This window comes from Piliocolobus tephrosceles, chromosome 14 (genome assembly GCF_002776525.5).
Source record: "Piliocolobus tephrosceles isolate RC106 chromosome 14, ASM277652v3, whole genome shotgun sequence".
NCBI classification, from domain to species: domain Eukaryota; kingdom Metazoa; phylum Chordata; class Mammalia; order Primates; family Cercopithecidae; genus Piliocolobus; species Piliocolobus tephrosceles.
Window position 1 is genome coordinate 82,662,815 of NC_045447.1, and position 12,440 is coordinate 82,675,254.

At 41.5% G+C, this 12,440-nt stretch overlaps 1 long non-coding RNA gene across 1 annotated transcript in view; it reads left to right on the forward strand.

The window, feature by feature from the left end:
* Nucleotides 1–12,440, forward strand: part of LOC111543438 — a 99,643-nt gene that overhangs the window by 71,010 nt on the left and 16,193 nt on the right. Inside the window, exon 3 of the long non-coding RNA XR_002731861.2 lies at nt 10,697–10,901. This is a non-coding gene — a long non-coding RNA (uncharacterized LOC111543438). The remainder of the gene's footprint in view (nt 1–10,696; nt 10,902–12,440) is intronic.

Consider the following 12,440-nt stretch of genomic DNA (forward strand, 5'->3'; position numbering starts at 1 on the left):
AACATTTATAGTCCTTGCCAGGTCTTTTTTTTTTTTTTTTTTTTTTTTTAAGTAAGCATTAAGAGTAGTTATGTCAGATCAACCCAGAGGTTTCATTCAGTTGAGGCTAGAATCTGTCTGATGCAGCCTCTAAAGACATGGAGCCTCCTGCACTCGCATGAGTCCCAGGGCCCTGAGGCCCCACAGAGATGTCAGCAACTTTATCCCAGGGGCTACTCTTGCTGCTTGGAAGACGGTGTCCTGTGACTTATCTTCCCAAACTGGCAGGTTGGACAGTACAAACCAGATTCTAAACCAGTCCTCAGTATCAAGGCCAAGAAGATACCACAGACCTGTCTAAGGAACAGGGTTGGGCTGAGACTTTCGGCTCCACCGCAAGCAGGAAGACAGAGCTGGAGGAATGAAAACAGAAGGCACAGCAAAGAAGACAATTAAAGAGCAGCGAAGTCACTTTATGCCTCTAGACACATGTCCAATAACTTGGCATAAAAGCACATGCATTTTGTGACCAAGTTGGATTGGAATTCTATCCTGGTGTACTCTGCATGTCAGCTATAGACACTTCTCAGCCTGTACCTGGGATTCAAAAAGATGAGGGTGATCAAGAATGAGGAAAGATATTTCTGCAGCCAAAGCAGGGACAGTCCACATTCACTCACCAAATCTCTGACCCTCAGGATGAAACCCCGATGGCCACCTCCAGCCCAGTCCTGGCGGCACAGAGCAGGCAGTGCCCTCAAGGAGATCCGAGACGCAACCCAAGTGGAAAAGACTCGAGCTTTAGAGCAACACAGACCTCAGCTCCAACCGGATGTCACCAACTGCTAGTTGTGCAAACTTGGGAAAGCCACTTCACCATCCTGTGCCTCACTTTCTTCACGTGTAAAATGGGAATAAGGCTGTTTAAGTATTCATTGAGTTCGCTTATGCAAAGTGTGACAAACCTCAGCTCAGCATAACTGAGTGAAGAAGCTGGAAGGGCAGTGATGGCCGCCAAATGCACCTCCAGCAGCCACCCAGGAAATCCCGCTCTTGCTTTCACCTCAGACTCTGGGCACACAAATTAATCAAGAGCTCTGAGGCCAGAAGTCTGGAGCTGTCAGATTCACTCTTCCGGATTGAACTTTTAATGGAGGTAGGTCACTGGGGCTTGCTCTTGCCAGATAAATAAATGGCACTTTAAAAATTATACCCAGCTAACATCACCTGCTCACAGCCACACCACCTGGTGCTGGGGAAGCGCGCTCTGACGCGGAAGAACAAATCACGCCTGAGGGGCCTGAACCGGGAACGTAAGGTTAAATCATCGGAACCACATATCCATCTGCAACGGACTGTGTGGGTGGTATGCATGAAAACAATAGAGAAGAAGGAAGAAAGGAGAAGCTGCAGGAGGCAGAAACGGGAGGGGAGGCTCTGTCTTAGAGTAGCTGCGACTTTGATAGCTCTCTTTTTTTGGAAACACTCTCTGCCGCCACTTGTTCGGGAGTTTAGCACAGCTAGAGAAATGGCTCATGAAGCGTGAGGTGAGGCGGAGATGAATACCCTCTAATGACAATTCCTGAACCATCAAAGTGCTTCATTAGTTCCACACAAGACCTCCAAGGCGTGCAATGGACACACGGGCTCTTCAGTGAAAAGATTATTCCGCGTGTGCTCATCTAGACACTGAATTCTGGTTTAATCACTATTAAAACTGTCCTGAGAGAAAATGGGGCATGTGAAAATGAGAACACTCCAGGTCATATTAATCCGCATTGTTTAGAGTGAAAAGTGTAGCTCATACAAAGCTTGCCTGGCTACTGAAACCACTTCATTAAAAAAACATGGCCAATATGTCCAGGCCTTTGTACTTCCTTTTTTGTAATCTAAGATGTTTTGGTTTGTTTTAGTATTCTATCTAAGAAAAGGAATGTGTTTGGGGCCAGGCACAGTGGCTCACGCCTGCGATTCCAGCACTTTGGGAGGCCAAAGTGGGTGGATCACCTGAGGTCAGGAGTTCTAGACCAGCCTGGCCGGCATGGTAAAACCCTGTCTCTACTAAAAATACAAAAGTTAGCCAGGCATGGTGGCACAAGCCTGTAATCCCAGCTACTTGGGAGGCTGAGGCAGGGGAATTGCTGGAACCTGGGAGGTGGAGGTTGCAGTGAGCCGAGATTGCGCCACTGCACTCCAGCCTGGGTGACAGAGCGATATTCTCCGTCTCAAAAAGAAAAAAACAAAAAACAAAAAAAGCAAATAAAAAGAGTGTGTTTGTAAATTTTCAAGATATTTTACAAGTTTGTATTTTGATGATGGTGAATTTGTGGTATCTAACATTATCACTTGATAATAGTGATGGTGCAATAGCCAAAGAGTTCAAACCTTCTGCTCGCAAACTGGGAAACTGAGACCCAGATAGATGAAAGGACTTACCTAGGTCACAAAAACTGCCACTGGCTGACCTAGGTCTGGAGCCCAGGGCTCTGTGTAAATATGTAAATATTTATGGGTTCAGGTATGTGTTTATTAATTTTTAAGTAGTAACTAATCTTCATCTCAGAGTAAGTACATGTCCATATTTTAAAGAATCAAACAGCACTATGTGGTTTATAACAGAAAACAGTGGTCTCAAACCCTAAATGCAGCTCCTCATGGGCAACTCCTTTCAAATCTGTCCCATGCTTCCTCTGACACATGCCTCCCCTTTTTTTTTTTTGAGATGGAGTCTCACTCTGTTGCCCAGGCTGGAGTGCAGTGGTGCAATCCCAGCTAATTTTTCATATTTTTATTAGACACCAGGTTTGGCCATGTTGGCCAGGCTGGTCTCGAACTCGGGACCTCAGGGGATCCACCTGCCTTGGTCTCCCAGAGTTCTGGGATTACAGGTGTGAGCCATCATGCATGGCTGCCTCCATATTTTAAAATAACCTACTGAGAGTAGATTTCTTGTTTTACCAATTTTAGGCATAATCTATTGATACCCTAATTTGAAAAATGAAGAGTTAGCTTCTCCTAACTTCTCCTCCCCTGTTCTACCTATATTTGGCAGTTATTTTTAAATTTCTGATTCAATCGGTAATTAGTAAATAAATTATTACAACCCTGCAAATCTTCTCTGCTGAGTCTATTATGACTTCATTATTTTTCTTGTTGAATTTTTTTCTTGTTTATGGAGTTAGTAATTGCCTTATGTATATATTTTTCCTTTTGCTTAGCTGTCTATTGTCATGAATTCTTCTCAAACTCTCCAACAGAATGTACTCTCCCTCTCAGCACTATTTTCTGTACACGTCTGGTTCCCTAGCAGTTTTAACACTGTTCCTGATTATGTCTCCCTTTGAGTCCTGTTCTCCTGCTGCAGACTAGCCAGTTACTTACAAGGCTCTGCCCAGACTTTGAGGTGGGAAAACCCTTCACAGGAATGCCCTCTGTCTTAGGTTGAAGTCTCCTGTTTCCTAGACCACATGTATTCTTCTTGGACAAATTATTCATTTTGGTGAAGTACTGCCAGAGAAAAGATGCACAGCATACACATTTTTGTGAAAATAACTGCATTTTACCCTCATATTCAATTGATAGTTTGGCTAGGTATAGACTTTTCTACCTAACTGATAGTTTAACTGTGTCTAAACGTTGCCCTCAGAAGTCTGAAGGCTTTGCTCCTTAGATATCTAGCTTCCAGTGTTGCATTTCGGAATTCTGATGTCATTCTGATTCCCATTTTTTGAAATATAATATGTTTCCAGAATATTATTATCTTTATACCTTTGGAGAGGAAAAAATGTATTGAATATTTATTATGTATTAGACCTAATTCAAAGCGATGCACTTTTCTTGATAGTCCTTACCAAAAAAAAAACAAAAACAAAAACAAAAAAAAACAAAACTGAAGTGAAAATTACTTTTCCTCTTTTTCAGTAATGGAATTGAAACTCAGGGAGGGTATGTACCCTGCCTGATGCATGGGGCCTGTCACTGTAGATTATGCTGTAGTGACAACCCCAAAACCTCACACAACTTGCTCATGCATATTATATGTTTGACATGAGTTATTAGCAGTCTCAGCTTATCAAAGTCACTCAGGAATGCCAGTTCTGGAGGTTCTAACAACATGTGCATCCATGCTCAATGCTGCAGGGAAAAGGAAACATGGCAAGTCACTTAATGGTCATCAGAGTTTCTGCTTGAAAGTAACACAGGCCACTCCTTTCTATGTCCAGTTGCCTAAACCCTGTGACATGGCCACATGTGACTTTAAAGGGAGAGATAGTATTTCCACAAGGGAATGCCTTCCTGGCAGTTTTCTGTAAATGTATATGTTTTTCCAAATCCCAAGTCCCAGTGAAAGTTGACAAATTGGGAAAACAGAAAACGAGTATTATGATTTTTCCATAAAAATTAAAGAATAGGAATCAGGCCAGGCGCGGTGGCTCAAGCCTGTAATCCCAGCACTTTGGGAGGCCGAGACGGGCGGATCACGAGGTCAGGAGATTGAGACCACCCTGGCTAACACGGTGAAACCCCGTCTCTACTAAAAAATACAAAAAACTAGCCGGGCGAGGTGGTGAACGCCTGTATTCCCAGCTACTCGGGAGGCTGAGGCAGGAGAATGGCATAAACCCCGGAGGCGGAGCTTGCAGTGAGCTGAGATCTGGCCACTGCACTCCAGCCTGGGCGACAGAGCCAGACTCCGCCTCAAAAAAAAAAAAAAAAAAAAAAGAATAGGAATCAACATAGACATGTTACTCATGTTGATTTAAAAAGCAAGACCAAAAAACGCTAATGTGCAAAATCAAAGGTTAAGGTCAACATTTCCGGGAACCAGGTTAGGAGGATGGACTAGAGAAGTGAGAATCATCTAATCAGTCTTGCTTATAGCATTGTTATATTGTAAGTGTGTATTCATGACTTTGGCTGCTGGATGACTCATTCTTGCAAATAAAATAAACATCGGTAAGTTTGTACGTGTAGTGTACTTCATACAAATCCTATAAATGATGTTCTAAGAAACCAGTTTTGAAAACAAATGTCCTTAAATTGGCAGTTTCAATGCATGGTTCTATTTAGTGCCGTTAACTTTGCTAAGGGATCTGAGTGTTATATTATTTGAATATAATCCAGTAATGTTGACTGGTGTTTTTCAGTTTTTGAATAGTCCCTCTAGGCTACAGTTCTTTGTAAATATTTTAACTGAAGAAATGCAAGGAGCAGATGATATGAATGTTGTGGAAGACTCCGACAGGAATTCAATGGCAAAATCAAAACCAGAACGAGCAGACAAGAAAAACAAATATTTTTATTTTCATTATTTAAAAAGCAAATAACTTACATGAAGCAATAGGTATTCTAAAGCTCAGCTTGAAGTTGCTTTTGGACGCACTCCTCACAATTGAACAAATGTCCATGCAAGACAGGAAATTGGCTAGACAAATAATTCTTTGTGTGTTCTACATTTTCATTTTAATAATGATAACTTATAGAAATATTTGCAGTAATATATTTCATTTTAGTAATAATTTTTACTTGCTATTTATCTTATTGTCTCCATCTTTTAATATTTTCTAGTATCAGATGTCTATATAAAGAAGATTATTTTTACATGTTATTGAAACATATATTCTTGTTGCAATAAATCAATTCACAGTAATAATAAGCCATGCATTTATTATTATGTCATTTCTAATAGAAAACTTCCGATAGCATAACCCCATCACAGAAAGATGACTTAGTATTCACTATAATGGCTGCTAATTATTATATAAATACATGTAAAAAAAAATCATGAAAAACAAAGAATAATTTATGATTTCAGGATTCCTGAGAACTAAAAATCCTGACTTGTTCCCCAATCCCAAAGATCTATGCCTCTTAGAAATTTGAAAACACTAAGCAGTGCAAGATATAGTACTACCAAACGCCTGAAATGACCACAGCCAGAAATATTTGGTGAATAGTACTAAGTACAGCCCAAATGGTAGTGCCAGAATCCAAATCCAACTTTCTTATTCCAGAAGTCATGTTTTGTCTTCTCAAAACTTCCTCTATTGTCACTGATTGTATATTAGTATTTGTTTGCTCATTCGATTATTCCAGGATTCATTCATTTATCCAACAAGTATTTGCTAAGCCCTGTGTGAATAGGAATCACATTGGTCTCACACAGTGATGGTCAAAAAGTATTTATTGAATACCTGACTACCAGACACTAAAGGTATTATAACATGAAACAGTAGTCCTAAAAGAATGAGGCACAGGATAGGCCACTTTTGATTGGGAATAGAAGGTAAAATCTAGAAAACAGTGGGGTAGGCCGGGCACAGTGGCTCATGCCTGTAATACCAGCACTTTGGGAGGCCAAAGTGGGTGGATCACCTGAGGTCAGGAGATCCAGACCAGCCTGGCCAACATGGTGAAACCCCATCTCTACTAAAAACACAAAAATTAGCGAGTCGTGATATCAGGCACCTGTGTAATCCCAGCTACTCGGGAGGCTAAAGCAGAAGAATGACTAGAACACGAGAGGTGGAGGTTGCAGTTAGCAGAGATGGTGCCTGGGAGACAGAGAGACCCTGTGGAAAAAAAAGAAAAAAGAAAAGAAAGAGCAAAAATAGAGTGTGGTAGATGGCTTCTGAAGTCACACCTAGAAATGTAAATGTGCAGAAAGAAGGAGGGAAGGAAGGAAGGAAGGAAGGAAGGAAGGAAGGAAGGAAAGAAAGAAAGAAAGTCCTAAAATGAAGGAGGTGGGCTTCTAGGAGAAAGATGAGAGCTTGCCAAGACATACAACACACAGAGTAGGAACATGGTCTTTGACATCTGATAGTCCTGCTTTTAATTCCTAATTTTTTGGGCCAGGCACGATCACTCAAGCCTGTAATTCCAGCACTTTGGGAGGCTAAGATAGGAGGACTACTTGAGCCTAGGAGTTCAAGAGCAGTCTAAGCAATATAGTGAGATTCCATCACCACCAAAAAAAAATTAATTTTAAAAATCCAAATCTTGTGATCTTAATCAAGTTGCTGAAGAGCTCTGGGCCTCAGTTTTCTCATTTGCATAATGGGAACAAAATAATTAACTTTAAAGCTTATTGTATGAGTTAAATACAAAGAAAGCACTTAACATAGTGCCTGGGACACAGTAAATACTCAGTAAGAGGTAGCTATTAATCATACTTTATTATTCTGCCTGGCTCTCAATATTCTTGAGGATTTTTAAATATTTATAAGAAATATAAATTCCCTGCCTTACAGATTTTTAAAAGTTTCTTCAATGGATGAAGAGTCCTGGCCTAAGGAGAGAATAAGTAAAATGTAGTCTGACTTTTTGGAGAGAAAAAGTAGCCAAGACTTCATATTTCTCTGCATGTTTGTGCCGAAACCACAAATACAGCATAAAAATAGAGGACTGTGCTTGCTCTAAGATTTGGGATGCACATGCTAGTCAGAAAGAGTAAACACATAGGCCAGGCACAGTGGCTCACGCCTGTAATCCCAGCACTTCGGGAGGCCAAGGTGGGTGGATCACCTGAGGTCAGGAGCTTGAGACCAGCCTGGCCAACATTGTGAAACCCTGACTCTACTAAAAATACAAAAATTGGCCAGGCATAGTGGCAGTCACTTATAATCCCAGATACCTGGGAGGCTGAGGCAGGAGAATCACTCGAACCTGGTGGGCGGAGGTTGCAGTGAGCCCAAATCGAGCCATTCACTCTAGTAGCCTGGGCAAAAGAGTGAACTCTGTCTCAAAAAAAAAAGAATAGACAAATATATCCAATGTATTTGCAATATATTTTCTCTCAAGATATAATAAATGTGAGCTGGGTGCAGTGGCTCATGCCTGTAATCCCAGCTCTTTGGGAGGCTGGGGCGGGTGGATCACATGTGGTTGGGAGTTCAAGGTCAGCCTGGCCAGCATGGTGAAACCCTGTCTCTACTAAAAATACAAAAATTAGCTGGGCATGGTGGCAGGCGCCTGTAATCCCAGCTACTTGGGAGTCTGAGGCAGGAGAATCGCTTGAATCTGAGAGTTGGAGGTTGTAGTGAGCTGAGATTGTGCCATTACAATCCAGCCTGGGCAACAGAGCAAGACTTTGTCTCAAAAAAAAAAAAAGATGTAATAAATGTGGTAGCCATTCGTACTCAAGCCTGTTGTGAGATCATGGTGCAGCCCATGGTTGCTTATCTTTTTCAAGGGCTTCACCTGTCCTGAAGAACCAACTGTTTGAGGTACTTCTCTTTCAATTAAGAAGAGGATCCACAGGTTGGGGGCAGCTTTCTCCAGTTAGAGTTCTGGAAATGACCAAGCCAAGAATGCTTCCATGATTTCCTAAGAGATGATTACCTCGTATGCTTACAATGCAAAGTTTCACATGTTTTTTCAAAAACACATTCCAGACGTATGTCAGCTTGTGCCCATCTTGATCTGTCTGGCCAGAAATGAGGCAAGAAAGAGGTGCTATGATGGAAAATTTCTCCGGTGAGAAATTTCATGGTATACAAGGTTGTAGGGACCTTGTATACCATGTTAGAGAGTTTAGACTTACCACTTTAACCAATGGTCCTTAAAGCGATGGAGAGGTACCAAAGGGTTTAATGGTGGTTGGGTTTGGGAAGACATGATCAGATTTATACTTCAGAAAGGTCACTCTGGCTGAAGTGAGAAGAATGGATTGCAGCACAGAAAACCTTAGAGGCAGGAGGAGAGGCAGAAGGCTACTGCAGAAGACCGAGTGACAGGTGAAGGTAGCCAAGACCAGGCGGTGGTGATAGAGATGGAGAAAGGGGGACAAATTCTTGGAGATGTTTGGAAAGCCTCATCACACAGGATTTAAGTTGTTGATTAGATGTGGAGAATGGGGAAGAGGAAGGAGTAAGAGAATGCTGCTCAGATTTTTGGCTGGGGCATCTGAGTAAATGGCAGTGAATTCACTGAAATTGGAACTCTGGTGGAGGCACAGGTTGGTAGGAGCCAGGAAGTTCAGTTTAGGACATGCTCACTTAGAGCAACCCATGGAACCTCCAAGTGGAGATGCAGGTTGTCAGCTCTCTGATTCTCAGTCTAGGGCTCTCTTTGCTGCTCCATAACTGCTTTATGCCCCAAGCTCATCTCAGACTTGGGGATGGAGGGGAGGAGGTGCTATCAGGGATCTTTAGTCATAGCTGGCATATATTGGCCCAGATGGTTTGGCTGGGGAATCCCTTTTGGTATTAGGGGAGATAATTGTGTTGGGGTGGGGAGCACAGCGAGGAAACCTTGATATGACAATATTCTTATTTCCAAAAGCATTGATCCACTATAGCAATATTGTAATTGATTCAGGCAAGGGCCATTGATGGATGCTAAAACAAGTTTGTTTGTAAACAAGCTATTTACCCAGTCTAAAATTATCCTCCTGAAGATGATTACCACAAAGGAAAAATGTTTCAGAGTGAAGAAATTTGGGCGACACCACCAGTACCTCCCTATAGATTATTTATTACAAAGAGGGAGAGATTCCCCAGAAGTGGAACAATCACACAGATACTACTTTGACCACATGATCAACATTTACCTTCACCACCAGTGGGGCAAACTGACATCAGGTGCCCGCTAATATGACACACTGAGAAGGACACAGTGTGTGCATAATTTGAATCTCACACCAGACAAATCCCAGAGACATGTCAGAGAACAATAGGCGTGCACTCTTCAAAAATGCCAATGTCTTAAAAGACAAAAATTGGGAGTCTTTTCATTCTCAAATAAAAGAGACTAAAGAAGCATGACAACTGGTTGGGTGCGGTGGCTCACGCCTGTAATCCCAGCACTTTGGGAGACTGATGTGGGTGGATCACGAGGTTAGGAGATCAAGACCATCCTGGCTAATATGGTGAAACCCCATCTCTACTAAAAATACAAAAAATTAGCCGGGCGTTGTGGCAGGTGCCTGTAGTCCCAGCTACTCAGGAGGCTGAGGCAGGAGAACGGCGTGAAACCGGGAGGCGGAAGTTGCAGTGAGCCGAGATCGGGCCACTGCACTCCAGACTGGGCAACAGAGCGAGACTCCATCTCAAAAAAAGAAAAAAAGAGAAGCATGACAACTAAGTAGAAATACAAAGTCCTGGGTTGGGAAAATGTGTTATAAACCCCAATATCGGAAAGACTGGCAAAACTTGGATATGATTGTATTCAGTAAGAGATTCATATCTGTGTTAAATTTCCTAAATTTGATCATTGCACTATGTCTTTGTTCTTAGGAAACACTTGCCGATATGTTTAGGTGGGAAGGGTAATGATATCTGCAACTTATCTCAAATAGTTCCTAACAATAATAATAATAATAAATGTACATCTAGAGAAAGCAAATATAGCAAAATGTCAATAACTAGTGAAGGTAGGTGAGAGTGTACAAGTGTTTGATGTATTCTTTTCTCAGCTTTTCCGGGAGTTATGTTTTTTTTTTTTTTTTTTTTTTTTGCAAAAGGAGAAGAAGCACAAGCAGAGGGAGTTCTAAACATTGAAGACTCTAACCAGTGTTGTTGTTGTTTTTTTTTTTTTAAGGTCAAATATTTTAATGTTATTTTTTCTAGCCACTAAATTCCATCTTAATGAAACATCAAAATAGGAAACAGGTGAAGGAGTAATTTCCTGCACTGCCAAGCTTATAAGAATGTACAGTATTTGCTTCAATTTCAAACCTGCACTGTTTAGAAAGGAATTTGTTTTCTTTTAAATCCAGGTACCAAAGTTGAAAGCCCCGAATGTCCAGAGAGTAGCTGGAACAAGAATGGCTGCCTGCAGGCACTTCTGTCCACCAGCCATGCATCAGTGAGTGGCCCTGGACCCAGCCACTGTGTGTGCACCTGCGGTTCCTGCCATGGGGAGCAGGAGCCATTTGGCTGCTCCTCTTCACAGGGCACCACCTGCGATCTTTCCCTGCCCAGGTGAGCAGAGCGCAGGAAGTCAGGGAATCAGAGCACTGAATGAATCTTGGAAAGCACCCAGTCCCACTCTCCCCACCTTCCCATCTGTGGCATTAATCACCTCTATAACGTCGTAACCAACTGGTCAACCAACCTCTATTTGAACATAGCCAGTGGCTAAAACGTCTAAGCAGCTCACCCATTTTTAAATAGCTTAAATTGTTTGGATATCCTTTCTCTTAAAAATAAGTATCAGTACAAAATGCCTACTTCCATTTTGGAGGTATCTGGTAAACTTTTTAAATAAAAAAAGTCAAGTCAGATTAACTAAAACTGTGGAACACCTTGAATATTTACAGTCAATAACTAAAGTCATATATTTCAGATCCTTCAGCAGGGCATCTCTATAAAATAACATTTGGAAATCACAGAAATTTACTCTTAAAGGGCCTTTCTTGTTCATTACGTTCTGAGATATACCCATTTTATGGCCATATATTTGAAAGCAAGCAAAAATAGAGGAAAATTCTATGGACATGTAGTAGGCATATGTGTATGTATGGATAGAACATTTGCATGTGCATAGATAGGGACATGGGAGGATAGATATCAAGGATATTCCTAGGGATTGGGAGTGGGTAAAGGAAAAGAGGCTTTCACTCTCCACCTTAGATATTTTGTTATTGTTTGATTTTTTTTTAAAAAAGAAAGAAACAGTATGTTGCTATTTTTATCACTGAAAACCATTTTCTGAAAAATTTACAAAACAACAAAAAAGAGAAATCACTTACATTGAGCTGAAATCTGATTGCCCAGAGTTTCCATTTTCTACTGCACTCTGGACAACTTAAGATAAGCCTACTCCTTCTTGCACATAGCAGCGAGTCAGCTGTCTGATGCCAGTCCTTGAGGCCTCCATATTTCTTTTCTGCAAGATAAATGTTAACATTTCCTTCAGCTGTCTCTCAGTTGGCAGGAATTCAAGTCTTCTTGACTTCTTGTCACTGCCCCCCTCCCAGTGAAGTAGAACATATCAAGTGGGCTTAGAGGAAAACCCATTCAGAAGTTCAGGTGGCAGTTGGTCATCTGTTGAAAATTAGCAAGTCCATGGTTCTTTGTGTTCTTGCACCAACTTGGCCTAAGTTTTTGGGGTCTCAGGTGCTATATTAAAGGTGCTCTATTTCATGCATCAGTGATGGATGAAAGCAGGTGTGCAGGACACGCTTGCAGTTATAATCAGAACACCATGGCGAACTTCCCCAACACTTATAAAACCTGGCTGATTTATCAATGTCAACTCAGGACAAGAACAGCAAGGAAAATGTATAAAGGGAATAGTAGGAAAATATGTTCCCTGGTAATCAGAAGAATTAACAATGGTATAGCCAGGATAAGGATGTTATGGCAGCACATGACCAAGATAAGAACACACAGCAAAGCAGTCAAGAGGATCAGCTCTTCCACATACTTGCTGTGTGACTTGGGAAGGTTTCTTAACCACTCTGTGCCGCAGTTTCATTATCTGTAAAATGGGGATAATAGTGGTCCCTACTTCATACA